The 27,528-nt window shown below is 41.0% G+C and overlaps 1 protein-coding gene and 1 pseudogene across 4 annotated transcripts in view; one reads left to right on the top strand and one right to left on the bottom strand.

Annotated features, from left to right (window-relative positions):
- The window catches only part of PLAC1 (placenta enriched 1), a 202,976-nt gene that overhangs the window by 18,578 nt on the left and 156,870 nt on the right, over positions 1-27,528 (bottom strand). For 3 of the 4 annotated variants that reach the window (XM_030806913.1, XM_012499085.2, XM_012499084.2), the window contains one exon: positions 17,847-17,918. The exons of the other annotated variant lie outside the window; for it this stretch is intronic. The gene's annotated coding sequence lies outside the window, so the exon portion shown is untranslated. The remainder of the gene's footprint in view (positions 1-17,846; positions 17,919-27,528) is intronic. 4 annotated transcript variants of the gene reach the window in all.
- The window catches only part of LOC105738103, a 61,445-nt pseudogene continuing 41,136 nt past the window's right edge, over positions 7,220-27,528 (top strand).

Genomic DNA, 27,528 nt, shown 5'->3' on the forward strand with positions numbered 1-27,528 from the left:
CTGTGCACACAGGTGGATAAACACGAGCATCGAACGTGCACGCTGACCATCCAAGGGACTGACACTGAGGATTATGCTTTTTCTGGGCAACATTTTAAAACCTTATGTGTGAGGGTTTCTCGGTGCCCTTCATAAACTCAACTTCTGTTCCAACATTTGTTTCAAATAAGATTTCCTTCCATAAAAATACCACTTAAGGACACATACGCAGAATATGCATTTGGCTTTTCCTGGGTGTTAAATATTTTATTTGATGTGCTGATTTTGTTACTACATCACTGGAAAATTAATCCACAATGAATTGCCTGTGTGACAAGCTCTCACCACAAAAGCAACAGCGATTTGAATCTTGAATCCTGGATTATTTATCTCTTGCTCCATGTGAGCTCCTAGCCTCAATTTCACACCTGATCTCCTGTTACCCACAAATTCTGCAACTGACACATAAACACAGGCAGAACGTCTTTCTCCCTAAATAAATAAAAACAACAAGGAATCAGAAAAACGGGGCAAGGATTCCACCTTTCATGATGCCACTTAAAATTTAAAAAGTATTTTAGGCCGGGTGCAGTGGCTCACGCCTGTAATCCCAGCACTTTGGGAGGCCGAGGCGGGCCGATCACGAGGTCAGGAGATCGAGACCATCCTGGCTAACATGGTGAAACCCTGTCTCCACTAGAAGTATTAAAAAAAAAAAAAAAAAGCCAGGCATGGTGGCACACGCCTGTAGTCCAGCTACTCGGGAGGCTGAGGCAGGAGAATCGCTTGAACCCCAGGAGGTGGAGGTTGCAGTGAGCTGAGATTGCGTCACTGCACTCCAGCCTGGGTGACAGAGTGAGACTCTGTCTCAAAAAATAAAAATTTTTTTAAAAGAGAACCATTAAGCCAGATCTTGCTAACACATGTAACTTCTTGATTAGTTCCACATTCACATCATCTCTGCCTTGAGTTGGTTCTGGGGTCTGACTTAGCAAGCTTTTGTTGTTATCTCATTCCACATGTGCTGAGAGTGAGGGATATCTGTGAGTTGCTCTTTATTGTTTAAGTTAAAAAAAATAGTGAAGACCACAGCTGACTTCCAAAGTGGGCAACTCCAGCTCATGGGTTAATGAATGAGCGCCAGGGAGTGTGTTTATGGTGTCCTGAGGTGGGGACCCTGAGGTGGGGGTAATTTTGGTCCAATGGCAGCTGGTTAGGCAGCTGGTAGAGAGAAGCTGCAGGAATGGGACTATTTCTATGGGGGGTAGAATTTAAAGTTGGACTTCTGGATAGAACTGTTCAAGTTGAGCTGCCCCTGGGTTGAATTCTCCCCCTCGGTATAGGTTACCAGCTTATGCTTTGACATCAGAGGTACAAGGAGTTGGGGGAGGGAACTAGGGGTGAAAAGAAGGACCCCTGCCAACTTCCTGAGTCACAGCATTACTGGGGAGAAGTTGGGACCCAAAGGTGCCCATTGCCATGTGCCCTCCTTCCCCTCAACATGATGTTTTGATGGAACTTAGCATTTGAGAATGTACCGCCAACAGGGCTCTCATTTAAAATGTAAAATGTCCTTTCATAACTGTTGGAAAGGAGGTTTGTATACATAGAGAGCATCTAGGATTTGCCCATTTCTGTGAAAAAAAAAATTCTTCCTGACTGTAAATCCTGTGCTCTGTAAATAATTATTGGGTCCAAGAAGACCAACAACTTGCATTTTCCTACCCCACCGCCTGCCCTGCTTTTGAAGTCCACAGCGAGGGGAGGAGGAGAGGGCATCTGGAGGGAGGAGACGGCAAATGGTCCAAACACACATATTTATTTAGTAAACAAGCTCATCATCTCCTCAATTTTAAAATTCACTGTGAGCAAATACAAGCACAGACTTCATTTGAAAAAAATGTACAGCATTCCCCTTAAAGCGATTTGGTAATTGCAGGAAACAGAGAGCAACATTCCACCCAGGTGCTCACTACGGCACACCTGTGAGTTTGGAAACAAAGTCTCAGCTGTTAAACCTGAGGGGCTGTGAAGCCACCTTTGGATTAGGCTGTGAAAGGAAGAGTGGTAGGGGAAGGACACAGAGGGCAGCTAGGCCTCTTCTTTCCAGGGGACTCCAAGGTCATCTTGCTGCCTTCTCCCTCTCCTCCTTCTCTTCCTTCTCCTCACTAACATTTTTTTTTCTTTTTTTCTTTTCTTTTCTTTTCTTTTTTTTTTTTTTTTTGAGATGGAGCCTCACTCTGTCGCCCAGGCTGGAGTGCAATGGCATGATCTTGGCTCACTGCAGCCTCCGCTTCCCAGGTTCAGGTGATTCTCCTGCCTCAGCCTCCCGAGTAGCTGGGACTACAGGTGTGCACTACCACGCCCAGCTAATTTTTGTGGTTTTTTTTTTTTTTTTTGGTAGAGATGGGGTTTCACCGTGTTAGCCAGGCTGGCCTCGAACTCCTGACCTCAAGTGACCTGCCCGCCTTAAGCCTCCCAAAGTGCTGGGATTATAGGCATGAACCACCGCGCCCAGCCCTCATTAACATTTATGGAGTACTAACAACATGCCAGGCACTGCACTTAGGGCTTTGTGAGCCTTGCTTCATGTAGGCTTCACAGTGTTCTGAGGTAGGGACTGTTATTATTCCCATGTGAGAGAGGAGGAAACTGAGGCCTAAAGACTTTGGATGACTTGCTCATGCAGGTCACATCCTAGTAAGTGACCAGGAGTCAAGGCCAAGCTGAGCTCACTCCACAGCTGGTTCTCTCCCCACAGAAGTCAGACATTTCCTTAAGCCTCCCTTTATGGGCTGGGTGTGGGGGCTGGGGCCTGTAATGCCAGCACTTTGTGAAGCCGAGGAGGAAGGATGGATCACTAGAGGCCAGGAGTTTGAGACCAGCTTGGGCAACAAAATGAGACCCCTGTCTTTGCAAATAAATAAATAAATAAATAAATAAATAAATAAATAAAAATAGCCGGTCATGGTTGTTGGCACCTATAATCCTAGCTACTTGGGAGGTTGAGCTGGGAGGATCGCTTGAGCCTGGGATTTTGAGGCTGCAGTGAGCTATGATTGTGCCACTGCACTCCAGCCTGGGTGACAGAGCGAGACCCTGTTTCAAAAAAAAAAAAAAAGCCTCCACTTGTGGATCCTGTTAAGATGCAGACTGCTCTAGGGAGGTGTAGCCCTTTAAATCCCTCAGTTCTCCAGAACAATTTCATGAAGAGAGGGCCCAGGTACATCACAGAAAATAGTAAGTAGGGGAGATGGCACCAGTAAGATGCTTCCCAATTTTCCTTTTTCTCTCACTTCATTCAAGTGCTATTCATGGTGGCCTCTGCCGTGGCTCGCAGGCATCTTAAGGTTGTTCATAAGACCCACTAGCTTTCAATGAGGCAGGCAGCGAGGGAAGGGGACAGGGATTAAAATCGATGTTGTTCTGTTGCCTCCCTTCATAACCTCCAAACTATAAAAAAAGGGCACGTTTCATGCAGAATAAAACAACTGTCAAGATATTTCTTATTTTTATGAACTGGTACAGTTTTACCCCAACTTAAAAAATGTGATTGACCCTAGAAAAGCCCAATTTATAAGGTTCTGGTACTTGTATTCTTTCTCACAACATTTTGAAGAAGGTTTATATACAAAGAGGATGCATATAGGAAAGTGACATAAAAACACCCTTGAATAGATTTTCTTTAACTATGATTTGATTAGCTTACCCCCTCTTTAGGGGGAAAGCTAGCGATTTTCTAGCTGTTTTGCTGAAAAATACTCTCATCTTCAAACTCGGTAACATCTAAATCATGCACCTTTTTTTTTTTTTTTTTTTTTGAGACGGAGTCTCGCTGTCTCCCAGGCTGGAGTGCAGTGGCGCAATCTCGGCTCACCGCAAGCTCCGCCTCCTGGGTTCACGCCATTCTCCTGCCTCAGCCTCCCGAGTAGCTGGGACTACAGGCGCCCGCCACCACACCCGGCTAATTTTTTTTTGTATATTTAGTAGAGACGGGGTTTCACCGTGTAGCCAGGATGGTCTCGATCTCCCGACCTCGTGATCCGCCCACCTCGGCCTCCCAAAGTGCTGGGATTACAGGCGTGAGCCACCGCGCCTGGCCACACCCTTTTTTTCTAGAAGCCTTTATTTAATTAATTAATTAATTTATTTATTTTTTGTGAGACGGAGTCTTGCTCTGTTGCCCAGGCTGGAGTGCAGTGGCGTGATCTTGGCTCACTGCAACCTCTGCCTCCCGTAGAACCCTCTTTTCTGTTCTGTGTGTGCTGGAGTTAGACCCTCCTTGTGTGGGGAACCCACAGGAACCTGTGGTTGTTTGGTGATTGCAAAATGCTGGTGAATAAATGACCGCATCTACAGCTGGGGAGCAGGCCCAGGATGGATGTGGGGTGAGGGTGCTGTGAAGAAAATGATCTCACCAGAGCACCACTGGCCAGGAGAGAGAGGAGCCTGGAGAATACTGAAGGATGGAGAAAACACGAGCTGGAGGAAGTGAGAAGGAGACATTTGAGAGAAGGGATGAATTCAATCAAGAGTAGCAGAGAGCAGAAGAACAGCTGGGGCAAAATTTGACTGACTTAGGGGCCCAGGGAGAAAAATGAATTCAAGCAATACAGGGCATCCGATCAAGGGAGGGGTTGAGCAACAGCTCTGGTGTCAGGTGGCTATGACGAGAGCACTGGATACTGAACATGGAACTCAGCCAGAAAGGACCCTGTTTCCCTGAAGGGACTGGGTGGAGGAGATGCGGGGAACCTAGGTGGCCTGGCACTAAATCATGGTATGTTGAGAAGAAAAGGCAAGCTTATGTGCGAGAGGCTAAACAGGTTGGACTTGTCCCTGAAGTATTCCGACCTTGAGCATGTTCCCCCACCCCTCCAGTTTCTCCCACTGGTGGAATCTCTGTTTCCTAACTGGCTAGCAGGGGGGGCTCCAATGTGAGTGACAGGAAATTGGAAACCTGGAGAAGCCTGAGGAAGAATATTGGGGTCCTAAAGTCAAAGTCTTAAAGTGCAGCCTCCTCTCAAATCCTTTGTGCTTGCCTAATTCGTTTGTTCCCTTGGGGAAAATAAGTATAGGGGAAGAAAATCGTAATTTTTAGCTTGGGTAGCAAATGGTTCCATCAACCCCTGGGCTCTACTGGATGATTTCAAGGGATATTTGGTGGGTGGAAAGAAACCCCTCCAATGATGGATACATGAGTACTGATGTCTGCATTTTCATGTGCAGAAGATTCAGGGCTTGGGATTCTGTACTTCAAAGAACATACAGTGGGGCCGGGCGCAGTGGCTCATGCTGGCAATCCCAGCACTTTGGGAGTGGATCACTTGAGGTCAGGAGTTCGAGACCAGCCTGGCCAACATGGTGAAACCCCATCTTTACTAAAAATAGAAAAATTAGCCGGGCGTGGTGGGGCATGCCTCTACTCCCAGCTACTTGGGAGGCTGAGGCAGGAGAATTGCTTGAACCAGGGAGGCAGAGGTTTCAGTGAGCCGAGATCACACCACTGCACTCCAGCCTGGGTGACAGAGCAAGACTCTGTCTCAACAACAACAACAACAACAACAACAACAAAAAGTACAGTGGACCCCCAGACTCAAAGGGTAGGAAACCATTGCTTTCCTATCATTGGTCCATGTAGTCAAACAGTACTTTTTATTCCAGGGCATCCCTGTAGGTATTCAGTCTTATCCAATGTGGGATAGGGATGTTTTTCCTCTTTTGTAAGAAAGAAAATAAATACAAATGGGCCGGGCACGGTGGCTCACGCCTGTAATCCCAGCACTTTGGGAGGCTGAGGCGGGCAGATCACAAGGTCAGGAGATCAAGACCATTCTGGCTAACATGGTGAAACCCTATCTGTACTAAAAAATACAAAAAATTAGCTGGGCGTGGTGGCACGTGCCTGTAGTCCCAGCTACTCAGGAGGCTGAGGCAGGAGAATTGCTTCCACCCGGGAGGCAGAAGTTGCAGTGAGCCGAGATCACACCACTGCACTCCAGCCTGGGCGACAGAGTGAGACTCCATCTCAAAAATAAATAAATAAATAAATAATAAATAAATACAAAATGAAAGTTTATTTTTCCTTAACATGATTTTGAATGACTATGTTTGTCAGTCAGGGTCTTGTTACCTGGCTTCATTCATCCAACATATATGTACTGAGCACCTTCTTTGGACCAGTATTGTGTTAGGTGCTGGGAATATCAAAAAGGGAACTAACAGAGGGTTTCTAAATTAATGGAGTTTACAGTCCCAAATGGGAGACACGAAGTAATAGATAAACTCATACATCATTACTTAGTATTAGATAGTTGATCTAAAAAATGTGTAATTACATTTGAGATAAATGATACAAGGGTTATATGCAAGTGTTATAATAAAGAATGCATAACAGAGGGATCTAACCTATTCTCGGGATCTGGCAAGGCCTCCCTGAAGAAGAGACTTTTTTGTTTTTTTGAGACAGAGTCCCACTCTGTCGCCCAGGCTGGAGTGCAGTGGTGTGATCTTGGCTCACAGCAACCTCTGCCTCCCAGGTTGAAGCGATTTTCCCACCAGCCTCCTGGGTAGCTGGAACTACAGGCGCAAGCCAGGACGCCCAGCTAGTTTTTTGTATTTTTAGTAGAGACCGGGTTTCACCATGTTGGCCAGGCTGGTCTCGAACTCCTGACCTCAAGTGATCCACCCGCCTCCCCAACCCCTTAGCCTTTCACAGTGCTGGGATTACAGGCATGAACCCCCACACCTCGCCAGAAGAGACATTTTAACATCAGTTGTCAGACAAAGAGTTGGGGCTGCAGATGGGGAAGATAGCACATGTCCAAGACCAGCACTACAGAGCTGGAGCCCAGGTCAGCACAATCCTCTTCATGCAACTCTGTGTTATCTTCCTTTCTTCCCTGCTATTTTCCCTATGCCACTACCAACCATCACCCTTTCCCCTCATTCAAGCACAGCTCAGGTAGGTCTCTGTCTTTCATCTTTGAAAATGAATCAATACAGGCAAAAATCTCATTGCATGAAAATCTGTCATCTTGTAAATGTGTGTGTGTTCGTGTGTGTACATGTACACATGTGTGAATGCGTGTGTCTTGCAGGTATGGGATAATAATATTTAAGAAATATTGCCTTAGAGATGGCCACTTCTTATACACTGCTACAAAATTGAAATCACTCGGGTGCTTCTTTTGCCAATTTGTCTTTTGAATCCCAATGAATCGAAGCTAGAATGTTTGCAATGGCGGAGGAGCGAGGAGTGGAGATCTTTGTGCAAACAATTTTGGCACTCAAGGTAATACCCTTAAGGTCCATCCAAGTTATTGTCCATTCTTTTTTATTGTAGCATGGTTTAACTATTCACCTATCGAAGGACATGTTGGTTGTTTCTAGTTTTTTGCTGTTACAAATAATGCTGTTGTAAACAATCACGTATGAGAATTTGTGTGGACATAAGTTTTCATTTCTCTGGGATAAATGCCCAGGAGTGTGATTGCTGGGTCCTATGGTAATTGCATGTTTAGTTTTATATGAAACTGCCAAAGAGTTTTCCAGAGTGGCTGTAGAATTTCACATTCCCACCAGCAATGTCTGAGAGATCCAGTTTCTCTACATTCTCACCCATATTTGGCATTGTCACTGTTTTTTTTTTATTTCAGCTGTTCTAATAGGTATATAGTGACATCTCATTGAAGTATTAATTTGCATTTCCCTAATGATTAATGATGGTGAACATCTTGTCATGTCTTTACAATCCATGTTTCCTCTTTGGTGAAACGTATCTTTATGTCCTTTGCCCATTTTCTAATTGGATTTTGTTTTACTGTTGAGTTTTTTAAAGTTCTTAATGTATTCTAGATATGCGTCAGTTGTCAGATGTATGGTTTGCAAATATTTTCTCCCATTATGTTATATAACTTGTCTTTTCATCTTCCTTCACAGAGCAAATGTTTTATATTTTGGTCAGGTCCAATTTATTGATTTTTCCTTTCATGTATTGTGCTTTTGGTATCAAGTCTAAGACCTTTTTGCCTAAGCTCTAGATCCCAAACATTTTCTACTGTTTATTTAAACATTTTAAAATAGTTTTTATGTTTAACTCCATCATCCATTTTCAGATACTTTTTGTATAAAGTATGAGTCTTAGATTGAGCTTTGTTTTGGTTAATTTTATGTGTCAACTTGGCTAGGCCACAGTACCCAGATATTTGGTGAAACACCTCTGAATGTCGCTGTGAGGGTATTTTGTTTTTTAGAGGAGATTAACATGTAAATTAGTAGACTTTGAGTAAAGTAGGTTACCTTCCATAATGGGGGTGGGCCTTATCCAATCAGTTGAAGGCCTTAAGGAAAAGACTGACCTCCCCTGGGGAAGAGGGAATTCTGTCAGCCGACTGCCTTTGAACTCAAGTTGCAACATTAACTCTTCCCTGAGTCTCCAGCTGCTGGCCTACCCTGCAAATTTTGGACTTGCCAGCTTCCACAATTCCATGAGCCAATTCCTTAATCAATCAATCAATCAATCTCTCTGTCTGTTTTTTTTTTTTGAGACAGAGTCTCGCTCTGTCGCCCAGGCTGGAGTGCAGTGGTGTGATCTCGGCTCACTGCAAGCTCCGCCTCCCGGGTTCATGCCATTCTCCTGCCTCAGCCTCCCGAGTAGCTGGGACTACAGGCGCCCGCCACCACGCCCGGCTAATTTTCTGTATTTTTTAGTAGAGACGGGGTTTCACCGTGTTAGCCAGGATGGTCTCGATCTCCTGACCTTGTGATCCGCCCGCCTCAGCCTCCCAAAGTGCTGGGATTACAGGCGTGAGCCACCGCGCCCGGCGCTGTGTCTCTTTTTCTCTCTCTAAACACGCCCCCCAACACACACACATCCTATTGGTTCTGTTTCTCTGGAGAACCGTGAGTACTACAAGGTTCTTTTTTCCCTACCACGGATGTGCAATTTCTCCATCATCATTTGTTTAAAAGGCTATCTTTCCTCCATTGAATTGTGTGTGTATCTTTTAAAAAGTCAGTTGGCCATATTTATATGGGACTATTTCTGGGTTCTGTTATGTTATATTGATTTATGTGTCTGTCCTTCTACCAATACCACACAGTCTTGATTACTGTAGATGTATGATAGGGTCAACTGATTCCTCCCACTTTATTCTTCTTTTTCAAACTTGCTTTAGCTATTTGTGTTCCTTTGACTTTCTGTATAAATTTGACACAAAATTATACAAAAATCTTGTTGCTGTTTTGATGGGAATTATGTTAAACATGTATATCAATTTGGAAATAATTGACACCTTTATGCTTAATCTTTAAAATGGATTTAAAGCATTTAAAGTACATGGTATGCTTCTCCACTGAGTTAGATATTTGATTTCTTTCCTCAGCATTTTGTAGTTTTCAACATACAAGTCTTATTCGTGTTTTGTTAGATATACACCTAAGTCTTTTTTGAGCAATTATAAATGGTGTTGTATTTTTAACTTTGGTGTTTATGTATTCATTATTAATATATAGAAATACAATTGATTTGTATATGCTTATCTTTTGTTTATGTATGTATCTCCTGACCTTGCTGAACTCATTTATTAGTTCTAGGAGTTTTTTTAAAAAAAGTTTTCTTGGTATTCTCTATACAGACCATCACATCATCTGAAAATAAGAAAATGTTCTTTCTTCCTTTCTAATCTGTATGCCTTTTATTTCCTTTTCTGGACTTTCTGTACTAGCAAGAATGTCCAGCACTATGATGAATAAGAGTAGTGGAAGTGCACATCCTTGCCTTTTTCCTGATCTAAGGGTGAAAACAATCAGTTTTTCACCATTAAGTAAAATGTTAGTTGTAGGGTTTTTTTTGCAGATGCTGTTTATCAAGTTGAGGAAATTCCTCTCTATTCCCTGTTTGCTGAGAGATTTTATCATGAATGGATGCTGAATTTTGTCAAACTTTTTTTGGCATCAAATGATATAATCATGTGATTTTTCTTCTTTAGCTGTTAATATGGTGGTTCACATTGATTGATTTTTAAATATTGAACCAGACTTGCATACACGGAATAAACCTCTCTTGGTCATGGTGTGTAATTCCTTCATATTGCTGAAGTCTGTTTGCTAATATTTTGTTATTAATTTTTGCATTTACATTCATGAGTGATATTGGTCTGCAGTTTTCTTTTACTGTTTTTGTCTGATTTTAGTATCAGGGTAATATTAGCTTAATAAAATGAATTGGGAAATATTTCCTCTACTTCGATTTTCTGGAAGACATTATGTACAATTGGCATTACTTTTTCTTTAAATGTTTATTCTCCAGTGAAACCACCTGAGCCTAGAGATCTCTGTTTGGGGAGTTTTTAAATTATGAATTTAATTTCTTTAATAGTTATGGAGCTACTACCTGTATTTATATTGGGTGAATTGTGGTAGTTTGTGGTTTTCAAGGAATTGGTTCATTGTTATATTTGTGTATATAAAGTTGTTAACCTTTTGATGTCTGCAGGGTTTGTAGTAGTATCCCCTGTTTTGTTTCTGATACTGGTAATTTGTTTCTTCTCTCTCTCTCTCTCTTTTTGATCAGTCTTGCTAGAGGTCTGTCAATTTTATTAAATTTTTTATTTTTTTACAAAGGAACAGGTTTTTGTTTCATTAATTTTCTCTATTGTTTTCCTTTTTTTCAATTTCAACTCTTATCTTTATTATTTCCTTCCTTCTGCTTGCCTTGTGTTTATTTGTTCTTTTTCTAGGTTCTTGAGGTGGAAGCTTAGATTACTGACTTGAGGCCTTTCCTCTTTTCTAATGTATAATTTAGTGATATAAATTTCCCTTTCAATGTGGCTTTTGCCGTGTCCCACAAATTTTGAAATATTATAGTTTTATTTTTCAATTCAGTTCAATGTATTTTAAACATTTCTCCTGAGACTTCCTCTTTGACCCATAGATTATTTAGAAGAATGTTGTTTATTCTCCAAGCATTTGGATGTTTTCCTGTTATCTGTCTGTTATTAATTTCTAATTTGATTCCATTATTGTCAGAGAACACACTATGTACAATTGCAATTCTTCTAAATTTGTTGTAGTTTCTTTTATGGCTCAGAATATGGTCTATCTTGTTCTATGTTCTACAGAATGTGTATTCTGCTTGTGTTGGATGGAGTATTCTATACATGTTAATTAGATCCTGTTATTGATGGTATCATTGAGTTCCATATCTTTGCTAATTTTCTGTCTAGTTGTTCTATCAACTGTTAAGAGAGGAGTGTTGAAATTTCCAACTATTGTGGCTTTGTGGATTTTCTTCTTTCAGTTCTATTGGTTTTCGCTTCACATATTTTGCTTCAGAAGCAGCTCTGTTTTTTGGTGCATGAACATTTAGGATCGCTACATCTTTTTGGTGGGTTGAGCCACTTATATATATAATATACATATATATATATAATGTTCCTCTCTGTCTCTGATAATTTCTTTCTCTGAAGTCTATCTGATATTAATATAGATACTCATGCTTTGTTTTGACTAATGCTTGCATGATAAATGTGTTTCCTTCCTTTTACTTTCAGTCGTCTTATATCATTATATTTAAGGTGGGTTTCTTGTAGAGTACATACTGTTGGGTCATTTTTTCTTATCCACTCTGCCAGCCTCTATTTGGTGTATTTAGACCTTATATACATTAAATGTAATTGTTGATATGTTAGGATCTAAGTCTGCCATTTTATTTTTAATTTTTTCTTTTTCCTGCCTTCCTATGAGTATTTGAATATTTTTGGGAATATTGTAACATTTTGATTTATCTGTAGTGGTTTTGAGTGTATATCTTTGTATAGATTTTGAGTGGCTCTAGGTATTACATTGTATATACATAACTTATCACAGTCTGCTGGTAATGTTATTTTGCCAGTATGAGTGAAGTATAAAAACCTTACTTCTGTTAATATCTCTTTATCTCCCTAGTTTATGATATAATCAACTTAAATATTTCCTCTACATGCAATTAGAATTATATCAGACAGTATTATTATTTTTGCTTCAACCATCAAACAAAATTTTGAAGACTCAAAGAGGAAGGAAAGTCTATTGTGTTCATCATATTTTTGCTTATTGTATTATTTCTTGCTTCTTGATGTTCCAAGATTTATTATTTCTGTTCTGTTTAGATAACTTCCTTTAGCTATTATTTTAGAGTAGCTCTGATGGAGACAGGTTCTCTTAATTTTCCTTCATCTGAGAATGTCTTGATTCATACTTCATTCCTGAAGGATATTTTTGTGGGATATAGGATTTAGTTCTTTTCTTTCAGCATTTGAAAAATGTGCCAATTCCTTCTGGTCACATGGTTTCTGATGAGAAATCAACTGCCATTTAAATAATTGTTTATCAGTTTCTCTGTCAAATTATTGTTTTTCTTTTCTTTTTTGAGACAGAGCCTCACTCTGTGACTCAGGTTGGAGTTCAGTGTGGCATGATCATGGCTCACTGCAGCCTCTACCTCCCTGGGCTCAGTGATCCTCCTACTTGAGCCTCTCGAGTAGCTGGGACTACAGGTGTGCACCACCACACCTGGCTAATTTTTGTACTTTTTGCAGAGATGGGGTTTCACCATGTCGTCCAGGCTTGTCTCAAACTCCTGGGCTCAAGCAATCCACCCGCCTTGGCCTCCAAAAGTGCTAGGATTATAGGCACGAGCCACTCTGCTTGGCCAAATCACTGTTTTTCCTCTGTCTGCTTTCAAGATTGTTTTCTTTGTCTTTAGTTTTCAGAAGTTTGACTATGATATGTCTTAGTGTGGATTTCTTTGGGTTTAGCATGTTTGAGATTCTCTAAGCTTTTTGAATCTGTATGTCTTTTGCAAATTTGGAAAATTTTCAGCCATTATTCCTTGAAATACTTTTCAGTCCTAGTCTCCTCCTCTCATCCTGGGACTCCAATGACATGAATGTTATATCTTTTGTAATAATTCTACAGGTCCCTGAGACTGTTATTTTTTTCCAGTCTATTTGCTCTCTGCATAATTTCTGTTGTTATATATTCAAGTTCACTGATTTTTTTCCTTTGTCCCCTCCATTCTGTTGTTCACCCTATTCACTGAGATTTTCATTTTGGTTATTGTGTTTTTCAGTTCTGAAGTCTACATTTGGTTCTTTATATATTCTTATTTGCTTACTGAAACTTTCTGGTCTTTTTATTTGTTCCAAGCGTGTTTGTAATTGCTCATTGAAGCATTTTTATGATAGCTGTTTCAAAATCTTTGTCAGATAATTCTATCTCAGTCATCTTAGTGTTGGCATGAATTGACTGTCTTTTTCACTCAGTTTGAAATCTTCCTGGTTCTTGGTATGATGAATGATTTTCAATTGAATACTGTTCATTTTGGATATTATGTCATGAGACTCTGGATCTTATTTAAACCTTATGTTTTAGTGGTTTTTTTCTGACATTGCTCTAGTAGAAAAAACTGGAAGGGTTGCCTTGTTACTGCCAAATTGGGGTAGAAGTTCAGGCTCGCCACTCAGCCTTTGCTTGGACAGTTGGAAGTGAGGGTTACAGTTTTTCCTGTGGTGTTTGGCTACAGTAGAGCAGTAATGGTCTAAAAGTTTTCTATCTTTCTAGGATGCCCCTTTTCTGGTCCTTTGGCTAGAGAGAGTAGGCTTTTGTTGGGACTTTAGAAAAATCTGTTCCCACTGGTGTTTCTGAATTGCTAGCTTCTCTAGCAGCCAGTCTGGGATATTTGAGGCAAAAAGAAAGCTCAGGGAACTCACGAACTCATGTCACTCTTTGAGTCTCAAGGTCCTTAGTCAGCCTATCTTCTCTCTACCTTTCTTGATTGTCTTATGTTTATTGTATATATAATAACTAGGGTTTATAGTTGTACTTAGTGAAAGGAATAGGGAAAAGTACATCTACTCCATCTTTCTAAGAGTAGAAGTTGACTTTTAGGATCCCACATCTCTGATTAGTTATTAAATCTCATTACTTATCTCTGAAGGTATGGTGTTAAAAACTCACATTTTAATACGCTGTCTTTGTTGAATGAGTGGATCATACTTGTGTAGCTTGTGAGATGTTGAAGCAGAACTATAGACTAAAGTGTACCCTGAGCTGAGCTCATCAGCTGCTGAACTGGTGACAGATTCCTTGAGTCTGTACTGCTCTTTAACTAACAAGTCTTCAGTATGTGCACAGAACTGCACTGGGTGTTTAAGAAACTATGAAGAAAGATGTGGCCTCGACTCTTAGGGTATTTGATGTCTATTTGGGAAAACAAGAAAAGTGAATTCTCCATTTCAGGGTGTAGAATATAGTAGACATTCAATACATGCTTGTTGCATGAATGAATGCTGCTGAGCACATGCTAATTGCCCCTGAATGACAAGTGCTAAACTAAACTGTGTGATGCAGATTAAAAGTGCTGTATGAAGCCAGAAGAGAGGCAGCAGTATAGCTGAAGTGGTCGGGAAGGGTTGTTTCTTTAAGGAGGTAGAGGTTGAGTTGCCTTGACAGTATGTTAGGACCTTGGAGGTAGTTTTTGAAGGAAAAACTTGACAGGACTTATTAACAGACTGTTTGTGGGGGATGAAATTCAGTAAAAAGCAAAACAGACTTTGGTTCAGATCCTGGGTGACAGGAAAATGAGGGAAACACCATGAGTTTGACTTTGTACCTGATTAACTTGAGCTGTTAGCAAAACATCCAAGTACAAGTACACAGTAAGTAATTTGGAATATTTGGAGCTGAAGGAAAGATTATACTAGAAAAAGCCATCTTTTCACTTGAGAGTCTCCAGAAGATATGGGAACTATCACAACTTAGCAGCCAACAAATGATGTGAGCTAAGGTAGTTAATAACCCCTCTCTGGGCTTTAGTTTCCTCATGTATAAAATGAGATGCGATGGTAGGTGGTTTTTTATGAGATAACATTTGGATTAGCATAGTATCTGGTATTTGGAAGGAGCCCTATACTTGCTGGAATATTTTCCTTCCAGATCTAAAGGTCTAGGATTGTGTGATTTCTTTGAAATATGAACTGTCCTTAATACATCTGCTGATATGGTTTGGCTGTGTCACCGCCCAAATCTCATCTTGAACTGTAGTTCTCATAATCTCCAAGTGTCGTGGGAGGGACCTGGTGGGAGGTAATTGAATCATGGGGGTGCCTACCCTCATGCTGTTCTCGTGATAGTGAATGAGTTCTTACAGGATCTGATGGTTTTATAAGAGGCTTTTCTCTCGTTTACTCAGCACTTCTCTCTCCTGCCACCACGTGAAGAAAGACATGTTTGCTTCCCCTTCCGCCATGAGTATAAGTTTCCTGAGGCCTCCCCAGCCATGTGGAACTGTGAGTCAATTAAACCTTTTTCCTTTATAAATTACCCAGGCTTGGGTATTTCTTCAGAGCAGCATGAGAACAGACTAATATATCTGCCTTCTATGATTGGGTTTTTCCCCCAGCAGAGCCAAACAGTTTATATCACGTGAAGCTAATAATCTAGGGGAGGGAGAGTTGTACATGTTGTGTCTCAATCTTTTCAGACTTCCTAAGTTTTTCTATCTTTTGAGCATTTGCATTTTTCATGCTTGAATCAGAAAAGCCTCCATTTTGGCTGACTCTAGCCCTTCACTCTGGGGAGTAGAATGGGCAGGTAGCCATTAGTACACAGGAAGGGAGGGATTTGTGGTATCTTAAAGCCATTGGATTTTATTTATTTCCAGTTTGCTCAACATTTGTTCCACAGATCTGGAAAGTTTAAAAAGGGGTGGGGATGGAGAGAGAAGGATGAAAATTAACTAGGCCTAGAGAAAGGATAAACATATTTTCCTTTCAATATCAAACTAAGGCTCAGAGCATTATTATTATTATTATTATTATTTTTGAGATAGGGTCTCAAAAATAATAATAGGCTGGAGTGCAGTGGCGTGATCACAGCTCACTGCAGCCTTGAACTCCTGGGCTCAAGCGATCCTCCTGCCTCAGCCTCCTGAGTAGCTTGGACTACAGGCATATACCACCACGTCTGGCTTATTTTTCACGTTTTTTCTTTGTTGAAATGGGGTCTTCCTATGTTGCCTAGGCTGGTCTGGAACTTCTGGCCTCAAGCAATCCTCCCACCTCAGCCTCCAGAGTAGCTGGGACTACATGTGCATGTCACCAGACCTGGCTAATTTTTTAATTTTTTTGTATAATGAGGTTTTGCCACGTTGCCCAGGCTGGTCTTGAACACCTAAGCTTAAGTGAGCCACCCACCTTGGCCTCCCAAAGTGGTAGAATTACAGGCATGAGCCACTGTACCCCACCCCTCAGAGCATTTAAATCTGAAATGACTTCTGGGCTTTATTTAATTTTTCTAAAAACTGACCACTGCCGTTACCATCCACATGGCATCTGAAGAGTTGATACTGAGTTCAAGAGTTTGAGGCTACAGTGAGCTATGATCAGCCCACTGCACTCTAGCATGGGCAACACAGTGAGACTCTATCTCATTTTTTTTTTTAAGGATGAAGATTTGACACTAGTTGGAGAAATGGTTCTACATCTCATTACTAGGATTTTATGAATGTCAGCCCTCTAGCATAAGTAGTAGTTACTTCCTTCAAATTAAAAAAATTTGGATTTTAAAGTAAGATAAGCTCATTACAAAAATAAGAAAATGAAAATGACTCATAATCCCACAACATAGGGATAATTATAGTTTTGTGGTTTGTTGTTTAGGGACTTGGTCACCCAGGCTGGAGCACAGTGGTGCGATCACAGCTCACTGCAGCCTCAAACTTCTGGGTCCAAGGGATCCTCACATCTCAGCCTGCTGAGTAGCTAGGACCACAGACATGTGCCACCATGGCTGGCTAATCATTGTTAATATTTCTATCATTTCTTCCTAGTCATTTTTTTTTCTGCACACACACACACACACACACAAACACACTTGGGATTTCACTGTATATTTGTGTATCCTCCTTTCCCCCACTTAACTTAGACTGTGAGCATTTACTCATGTCATTAAATATTCTTCTAAACATGATTTTAAATAATTACATTGCATTTCATAGTATAAATATTACTGCATAGGATTTCATAGTATGGACAATTTAAGTTGTTTCCACTTTTTCTCTATTTTAAATATTGCCACAGTGAATTTCCATGTATTTGTATTTTTTTGTGCATCTCTATTTCCTTTTAGGATAAATCCTTAGAAGGAGAATTACTGGGTGAAAGGATAAGAACATTGTTAAGGCTTTCGAGCTTTTGCCAAGTTGCCCTGTGGGAGAGTTGTACCAATTTGCATTCCTATTAGTGTTTGAGAATGCCTGGCTCACTGCATTAACACAGAATATTTTACTATCATATATACATGACACTCTTCTGGATCATTTCAATTCAAATGGCATTTAGTGAGCACCTACTATATGTAGTGTACTGTGCTAGGCATTAGACTCTCTCCTGTTATACAGCATAAGTGCTAGATGCATAACACACGTACAAAGATGGTTAAAAATGCAAATGAAATGTAACAACACATAAATCTCTATGGCCAGGGCTGACATCATTCAGCCTTTAAATGGCTACTCATTGAGTAAAGACACTATGCTAGCTAATTCAAAAATTAATTTAGATCTTGTAAGCACTGAAAAAACCAGAATGCATTAATATGAATCTTGCAAACAATAGAGGTTCCGTTGTGATCACTTACACTCTATTTCCTGGTATAAATTAGAGTAGGAATGGAGAGGAATATTACAAATCCACATCTTTTAAAAAATCAACAATCACAACTCATTTGGGTAAAAGGACAATTTCTGCTTTTGTCAGTTCCCTTTAGAAAGTTAACCTGTTGGTTATCAGAGAAGGGGGACACTGAACACACAGAAAACTAACCTCCTTCTGGCAGCTGGGGATAATTTGTCAGTTTCCTTTGAAATGTGGCTTTGTGCTCACTGGTGAAGGCAGCTGGAACAGAAAAAGCATAACAGACAAAAGCTGAAATCCACATGAAGAAAGGTCTTTTTCCCAAAACTACTGCCTGAGTTAGCAACGGTCAGAACAGAAAGTACATGCGTATCTTCCCAGCAACAAGCATGTCTGCTACTAGAGAAGGCCCCCTATGTGACAGGAGGCATTTAGAATGGCTGTAGCCTTGAATAGGGCTGCTGGACAGTATTTGAACAAACCTTCCCACCCCCAGGAAAAATCACACCCTCAAATTAAATCCGTCTAAAACTGTGACTAAAGAAATGAAAGTATTATGTTTTTCAATCAGTCCAAAGCATTTACTATTCTGAAAAGGAAGACCCCTACTTACTATATAGTGGATGATGGTGCAAGAAGTAGAGGTTTCAGTGTATGATTTTCAGTTAAAAAGTCACCAATAGAATAACTAAAAATAATGCTATCAAACCGGAAACAACTGAAATGGTCTGCAACCTGTGAATGGATAAGCTGTGGTACATCCATGCAGTGGAGTACTATTCAGCAATACAAAAGAATGAACAACACATACATGAATCTCAGAATAGTTATACTTAGTGAAAGAAGTCAGTCTCAAAGGGTTATATAGCATATTATTCAATTTCTGGGCATTCTGGAAAAGATAAAATTGTAGCAACAAAACAGATCAGTGTAGGGGGTAAAGGGAGGAGCCAATTACAAAGGGTAGCATGAGGGGATTTGGGGGGTAATGGAACTGTTCCATATCATGATTGCGGTGGCAGTTACATGACTTTATGTATTTGCCTAAACTCATAGAGCTGTACACCAAAAAAGTAAATTTTAAAATAGCATGCTATTTTAAAAAGTGAATTTTTTAAAATCTCATAAAATAACGCTATCAACCATGGGGAGGCAGAAGAAAGAGAGGCAGTTGGGAGTAATGTTATGTGAGCTAAATCTTCCATCTTTATAACAGGGAGTTAATAGATAATATCCAAAATGGATAAATCAAGAATGGGAACAGAGTAATATTCAAAGATTCAGAAGTAACTGTCAGATGAATTGCCAACAGAATCTGTTAAAAAATGGTTGCCTCTGAGGAGTGGGACTGGGGATGGGGAGGAGTGGGGCAGAGAACTGTTGTTTTTTATTATCAGCTCTCTGTATTATTATATATATATTTTTTTTCTTCTTTTTTGAGACGGAGTCTTGCTCTGTCACCCAGGCTGGAATGCAGTGGCATGATCTCCACTCACTGCAAGCTCCACCTCCCAGGTTCACGCCATTCTCCTGCCTCAGCCTCCCAAGTAGCTGGGACTACAGGTGCCCGCCACCATGCCTGGGTAATTTTTTTTGTATTTTTAGTAGAGATGGGGTTTCACCGTGTTAGCCAGGATGGTCTCGATCCCCTGACCTCGTGATCCACCCGCCTCAGCTTCCCAAAGTGCTGGGATTACAGGTGTGAGCCACCGCACCCAGCTGCCTATTTGATATTTTTAAACCATGCTCAGGTATTACTTGATTTAAAAATAAATGTAGTGGAAAATGCACTGGACTGGGAATCCAGAAACCTGATCTCTAACCCTAATTCTGCACTAATTGATCAAATCCCTTCCCATTTCTGGACCTTGGTTTCTACATCTGTATGATAAGGGAGTTGGACTATATGATGTTTAAGGTCCCTTTCATACCTAAAGAAAATTATAAAATTAGATTACTTACATAGGCACAATTCTTTGTTGAATGCCAAGCTATGAAACATGTATTTTTATTTTTAAAGCTGTAAGAGACTAACTCATCAAATTCAACTGTCTCTTTTTAACTGCTGAAGAAACCAAGACACAGATTCACTAAAAGATTCACTTGGAATGACAGTTAATTGGCAACAGAGCTAGGACTAGAGCTCAGGGCTCCTCATGGCTCTTTCTGTTGCACCACACAGCTTCTCCTAGGCCTAATGGAATCAGTCCTGGGCACCAGGGCTGACAAAAATTCCCTTGGATGACACCAGGGGTGTAATTCACATGCTGAAATGGTTTCATTGGCCTGGGAGCTGAGTCAGAATTTTGGAAGTGGTCCCTGACATAAGCATGTATGATGCAATACCATAGGCATTCCAAAGTTGATCAAGGCTATGTTAAAATTTCAATTTTAGGATTCCGTTCCCTAATAATTGTCCAATAAGCTGCCCTTGGCAGCTACTGCTAGCCTACTGACTTCCCCTTTTGTGTGACAGGAATCCCACTACTCAGAAATATCACCATTCACATTCTGATGTAAAACAATGGGCTCATCCATTTTTTCTCATCAGCCTTTCATCTCTAGAGCCTCTCAGCTTGTGGCATGATTCACTGAAATACATCAAATATGACAGAAGATGTGAGCATTTGGAAACTTACATCAGCCATCATCAAATTAAAAAGGTATCTTGATATGATTTAGCAATCATCCTTGGAAGAGAGTTGAAACAGACCCCTGACTTTGACCACACCATCTTCCTAGGGAAGACCTTCCATATTGACCAGTAAGCAAGCTAAAAGTATGTGTTTTGCCAACCATTTCCTCCCCCTTTGCCCCTCATCGCACAAGGTCTGGGGTTTACAGAATAAGGACACCATTATGCAGGGCTATCATTCTTCCTTAGTGGAAACAACACGGCCCTTTGTAAGCTCCCAGCTAACTTCAAAGGGTGTGGCTATCTTTCTGTGCTCCAAGGGAAGCCTCCTCGGGAAACATTGCTCACAGTGCCTTTCCAGTTCTAGAATCTTCTTGAGCTGATAGAGCAGGCATTTTCAGGCAGCACCCCCACCCCTGCACCCCCCATTGGTGCTTTGTCTACTTTAGAGGCCAGATTGTGTTTTTTAAAATCTACTTGGAAAGCATTTGTTTGCCAACTTTTGTGCTCCCCTCCTATCAATGCTCCCTCTCCAGCCTGGCTTTCTGCCCAGTTCTGAATCTTGCCTTACCTACTGCCTGGCGTTTACTTCACAACAGCTGGCCCAGGGATCTCAAGTACTTAGCCTCAGCTGCCAGCTTAGGGAAGGAGAGGCCCCTGTAGTTGAGCCTGTGACAAAGACAGCATTTGTTTCCACACCGGTATTTTCAATGTCAACAGCAGTGACAGGCTCCAAAGGGGATCATACCCAGTCACTGCCCACTTGATGAGAACTCCACAAGCTCAGGGATGTCCATTCATCCAGCTTCAGCTCTCCCCGCAATGCTATGAGATGACTAGAGACCACTAATAAGATTCCCATTTTTATTTGCCCATGGGGAAAGGAGACAAATGGCTGGAGACTAGGGGACTCGTCCAAAGGAATTAATGATCATTTTGTTCACAAGAAGAATCAGGATAGCTGAGTCTGACAAATGTTGGTTTCTGTGATTTATCCATTTGTGTAGCTGAAAAGTGCTATCATCTGGCTTGCTCATCAAGTGACCTGAAGTGATGGATGATGGAGAGGAGGTTGCTGTGAGGGCAGAGGTGGCTCAGCACCCTGCAGGAGCAATGCAAAGAGAGACTGTGCCCAAGACCATCTCCCCGGGGGGGATGGGTGGCATTCCTGCCTTCCTTCCACCAACAAATGTTGACTGTGCCATGCACTGGGATGACAGAGATGACTCAGATGTGCCCTTGTCCTCAATGTGTTCATGGTTGGATGAGGAGAACACCAGTCTCACTAGTGACTGAAGGCTATGACAAAGACTCCAGCCTCAAACTTGAGGAAGGAAGTTCATGTTTCTTCCTGGGTTGGCCAATAGAAAGTGGTATTTGTGGCTGGGCATGGTGGCTCACGCTTGTAATCCCAGAACTTTGGGAAGCCGAGGCGGGTGGATCACGAGGTCAAGAGATCAAGACCATCCTGGCCAACATGGTGAAACCCGGTCTCTACTAGAGATACAAAAAAATTAGCTGGGCATGGTGGCATGCACCTGTAGTCCCAGCTACTCAGGAGGCTGAGGCAGGAGAATCGCTTGAACCTGGGAGGCGGAGGCTGCAGTGAGCCGAAATCGCACCACTGCACTCCAGCTTGGGTGACAGAGTGAGATTCCATCTCAAAATAAAAAAAAAGTTGTATTTGTGTAGTTTTTCTAACTGTAGTGATGTGCGTGTGCTGAATTACTCACATGGATTCTCCTCCTTGAGAGTAGGGTTCATTTTTTCACTAATCTGGCTAGATTGCTTATCATAATGCTTAAAAATATAGCTTTAAACATACAAGTGGACGATAAACGTGAAAAAATACTCAACATCACTAATCAGAGAAACACAAATTAAAACCACAATGAGATACCATCTTACACCAGTCAGAATGGCTATAATTAAAAAGAAAAATAGATGTTGGTGAGGATGTGGAGAAAAGGGAATGCTATGTACTGTTGGTTAGAATGTAAGTTAGCACAACTTATGGAAAACAGTAGGGATAGTTCTGAAAGAACAAAAAATAGAAATATCATTTGATCCATTCTCAAAGAACTAAAATTAGAAATATCATTCGATCCAAGAGTCCCCTACTGGGTATCTACCCACAGGGAAAGAAATCATTATATCACAAAGATACCTGCACTCATGTTTATCACTGCACTATTCACAATAGCAAAGATAATGGAATCAACCTAAGTGTCCATCAGTGGTGGATTGGATAAAGAAAATGTGGTAGCTATACATCATGGAACACTACCCAGCCATAAAAAAGAATGAAATCATGTCTTTTGCAGAAAATTTCCTATTGGATACAATGTTCACTATTCGAGTGATAAATACATCAAAAGCCCAAACTCCACCATGGTACAATATATGCATGTAGGAAGTCTGCACTTGTACCCTCTACATCTGTACAAAATATTTTAAAATATAGCTTCAAGATGTAATTAAAGTCACATATCAGCTGATTTTGAGTTAACAAAAAAGACAGATGATCACTTTTGGCCAGAACCACCATCTTCTAGTATTTTGCCAAAATAATGAACACAAAGAGAAAGAGAAGAGGCACCCAATATGTGTTCTCTAGGCCTTTTAGAGAACATGGGTTTGTTCCTTTGGCCACATACCTGTGAATCTACAAGAAAGGTGATATTGTAGACATCAAGGGAATGGGCACTGTTCAGAAAGGAATACCCCACAAACGTTTTCATGGCAAAACTGGAAGAGCCTACATTGTTACCCAGTGTGCTGTTGGCATTGTTTTAAAAACACAAGGGTAAGATTCTTGCCAAGAGAATTAATGTGCATATTGAGCATATTAAGCACTTTATTAAGAGCCAAAAAATAGCATCCTGAATCGCATGAAGGAAACTGTTCAGAAAAAAAGGAAGCCAAAGAGAAAGGTACCTGGGTTCAACTGAAGCACTAGCCTGCTCCACCCAGAGAAGCACACTGTGCGAGAACCAAGGGGGAGGAGCCGGAGCTGCTGGAAACTACTCCGCATGAATTCATGGCATAATAGGTATATATGTAAAAAAAAAAAAAAAAAGGCCTCAGGACTGTAACAAAACAAAACAAAACAAAAAACATTATCTTGGGTGGGGCTGATGTAATCAAGTGAAAGCTATTAGCCCTCCCTGAAGAGAGACAGCATTTCCTGCTGGACATGAAGAAGCAAACAAGGTTGTGGAGAGAGGGGCAGCCTCCGGGAAGTGAGAGCCTCGGCTCTAGAGCAGCAAGGAACTCAATTCTGTCAACAACCTCAACAAGCTTGGATGCGGACCCCAAGCTCCAGATCTCCAGATGAGAATGCATCCTAGACAACACCTGGACTGCAGGCTCATGACACACTGAGCAGAGGACCCAGCTAAGCTGTGCCCGGACTGAACCATGAAAATGGAGACAACAAATGTGTATTCCTTCAAGCTGCAAAAGAAAAATACAAAAATACATATCTCCATATGATTATGTTTTGGTTGTTGAGTTTTTCTTTACAACAATAAAAGTAGTGCTATTTTCTTGTTCCTCAGTAAGTTAAACACAGAATTACCATATGACCCAGCAAATCTATTCCTAGATACATATCCAGTAGAATTGGAAATAGGTGTTCAAACAAAAACTTGTATCCCAAATGTTTAGCAGCACTATTGATAATAGCCAAGAGGTTGAAACAATCTAAATGTTCATCAGCTGATCAACAGACAAGCAAAATGTAGTCTATCAGTACAATGGAATATTATTCAGCCATAAAAAGGAATGAAGTGCTGATACGTGCTACAGTTTGGATAAACCTTGAGAACATTATGCTAAGTGAAAGCAGCCAGACACAAAAACACTGCTATATGATCCCAGCTACATGAAATATCCAGAATGTTCACATCCACAGATACAGAAAATAGATCAGTGGTTATGTAGGGCAAGGGGGAGGAAACAACAGGGAGTGAGTACTTAAAGGGGCATAGGATTTTCTTTTGGGATGATGAAAATGTTCTGGAAATAGATAGTGGTGGTGGTTGGACAACACTGTAAATGTGCTTTATTCCATCAAATTGTATCACTCTTCTTTTTCTTTCTTTCTTTCTTTCTTTTTTTTTTTTTTGAGATGGAGTCTTGCTCTGTCACCAGGCTGGAGTGCAGTGGCGCCATCTCCACTCACTGCAATCTCCGCCTCCCAGGTTCAAGCGATTCCCCTGCCTCAGCCTCCCGAGTAGCTAGGACTACAGGCGCCCACCACCACGTCCGGCTAATTTTTTGTATTTTAGTAGAGATGGGGTTTCACCATGTTGGTCAGGATGGTCTGTACCTCCTGACCTCATGATTCGCCCACCTCGGCCTCTTAAAATGCTGGGATTACAGGAGTGAGCCACCGTGCCCGGCCTCTTTTTCTTTTTTTTAGAGACAGTGGTCTCATTCTCCCACCCAGGCTGGAGTGCAGTGGTGCAATCATAGCTCACCGTAGCCTTGACCTCCTGGGCTCAAATGATCCTCATTCCTCGGCCTCTCAAAGTGTTAGGATCATAGGCATGAGCCACCACACCTGGCCTGTGGTGCCATTCTTTCTGCTAGTAATGTCATCGTCATCTCCCACCATGTGCTGGAAAGCGCATGCACACATACAGGGAAGCCATCTCATCCTCCCTCTTGAGGTCATGGTCCCCTCTTATATCTGTTCATAGCTCCTTCACTTCTTCATTACCACCACATAGCAACTGGAAATAACATCACTATTTATAAGATTATTTGTTCAATGTCTGCCTTTTCCATTAGATTGTAAGCTACATGAAGGCAGGGATCATGTCTGCCTTGGTCACTGCTTAGAAGAGTGCCTGGCACATAGCAGGTACTCGGTAATTGTTTGTGGGTTTTTCTTAAAGAATGAATAAAATATATTTTCTAACGTAATTCTGAGAGCCATCTGAGAAGCATAAACCATTCTTCTCTAACACTTTCAAAATGTAGGCAATCAGTTGAAGTAAATGACCAGTGTCTTAGTCTGCTCAGGCCACCATAGCAAAAATATACACAACAGACATTGATTTCTCCCAGTTTTGGAAGCTGGAAAGTCCAAGATCAAGGTGTTGTCCAATTCAGTTCCTGGTGAAGGCCCTCTTCCTGCCTCACATGGCCTTCCCTTGGTGCATCTGGGTGAAGAGAAAGTGAGGGAGTTCCAAGCTCTGGTCTTTTCCTCTTCCATAAGGGCACAAATCCCAACATGGGGAACCCACCTTCATGACCTCATCTAAATCTAAGTACCTCCCCGAAGCCCCACCTCCAAATGCCATCACATTGCAGGTTCAGGTTTCAGTATATGAATTTTGAGGAGACACAGTTCAGTTTATAGTATAAGCATAGCAGCATTAAATAGACATTGTGCATCAGTAGAAGAAAAAAATTTTTTTTTAGACAGTCTCGCTCTGTCACCCAGGCTGGAGTGCAATGGCGTAATCTCAGCTCACTGCAACCTCTGCCTCCCAGGTTCAAGTGATCCTCATGCCTCAGCCTCCTGAGTAGCTGTGATTACAGGCGTGTGCCACCACACCTGGATAATTTTTATATTTTTAGTAGAGATGGGGTTTCACCATGTTGGCCAGGCTGGTCTTGAACTCCTGACGTCGTGATCCACCTGCCTTGGCCTCCCAAAGTGCTGGGATTACAGGTGTGAGCCACCGCACCTGGCTGGAAGGGATCTTATTTGTGGGCAAGATGTTAGTGTTGATGCTTTCACTATACCTGGTCCCCCTCAACCCACCAATGGTGTCTGTTCACCTTTGGCTCCTGTACTTCCTAAAATCTCTTCTCGTCTATGGTTTTCCTAGGGTTCCAGTATCATTGCAAAGCTTCCAGGAAACTAGATGAGAACAGTTTTCCTTGGTCCCTAATTTAGACTAGTAACATTAAATCCTCCCAGGAATCCTTGTCAACATGGAGGGTCACTCTGGCTGCCTTTGCCATGCCCTGTGCTCAGTCCAGATACTTGCTGCTTGCTCCTTACCCATATGAATAAGACAAGGGCATTTTGCATTGGATAGCATAACAATCCATGCAGATCCCACAGCTCCAAAGCTGGTCGAGGGTGACAGGCTGGGGTGCCAGCAAGTAGGAGAGTGACAAGCTGGAGTTTCTGAACTGATGTGACTACAGCAACCAGTAATCCTGCCTCGTGTAAACAAATTTATTTGAAATAATACATGTTAAGATGTCTCATCCATCTTAAGCACTCAATAAGTTAATTATTTTACTTTTGTTGAGACAGGGTCTCACTCTGTTGCCCCGGATAGAGTACAGTGGCATGATCAAGGCTCATGCAAACCTCCACCTCCAGGGCTCAAGTGTTCCTCCTACCCCAGCCTTCTGAGTAGCTTATAGGATTATAGGTATGCACCACCATGCCTGGCTAATTTTTGTGTTTTTTTGTAGAGATGGGATTTTGCCATGTTGCCCAGGGTGGTCTCGAACTCCTGGGCTCAAGTGATCTGCCCACCTTGACCTCCCAAAGTGCTGGGATTACAGGCATCAGCCACCACTCTTGGCCTATACTTTTATGATAAAGTTATTTTATACATCCTTAAAATTATGTTATTGAATATATCTAGACATATAAGAAAGTTATTAAGTGAAAGGACATTACAAAGAATGTATACAGTATCATCTCATTTTTATAAAAATGTAATTTATGTATGAGAGATATTGTATAGTAATTTACAGCTCCAGATCTGAAGGTAGGCCTATTTTTAAATCTGTGCACTATCACGTATTAGCTGTCTGACCTAGAGTAATTTCTAAACCTCTCTGAGTGCCTTAGTTAATCTTTATCTGTAAAGTAGATATATATATATATAAACACACACACACACACATACATATACATATGTATATATATGTATACACATATGTATATATATGCACATACACATATGTATATATATGTATATACATATGTATATATATGCATATACACATATGTATATATGTATATATACATATGTATATATGCATATACACATATGTATATATATGCATATACATATGTATATATATGCATATACACATATGTATATATATATGCATATATATGCATATACACATATGTATATATATGCATATATATGCATATACACATATGTATATATATATGCATATACACATATGTATATATATGCATATATATGCATGTATATATATGCATATATATGCATATACACATAT

Source organism: Nomascus leucogenys, chromosome X (genome assembly GCF_006542625.1).
Source record: "Nomascus leucogenys isolate Asia chromosome X, Asia_NLE_v1, whole genome shotgun sequence".
Classification (NCBI taxonomy): domain Eukaryota; kingdom Metazoa; phylum Chordata; class Mammalia; order Primates; family Hylobatidae; genus Nomascus; species Nomascus leucogenys.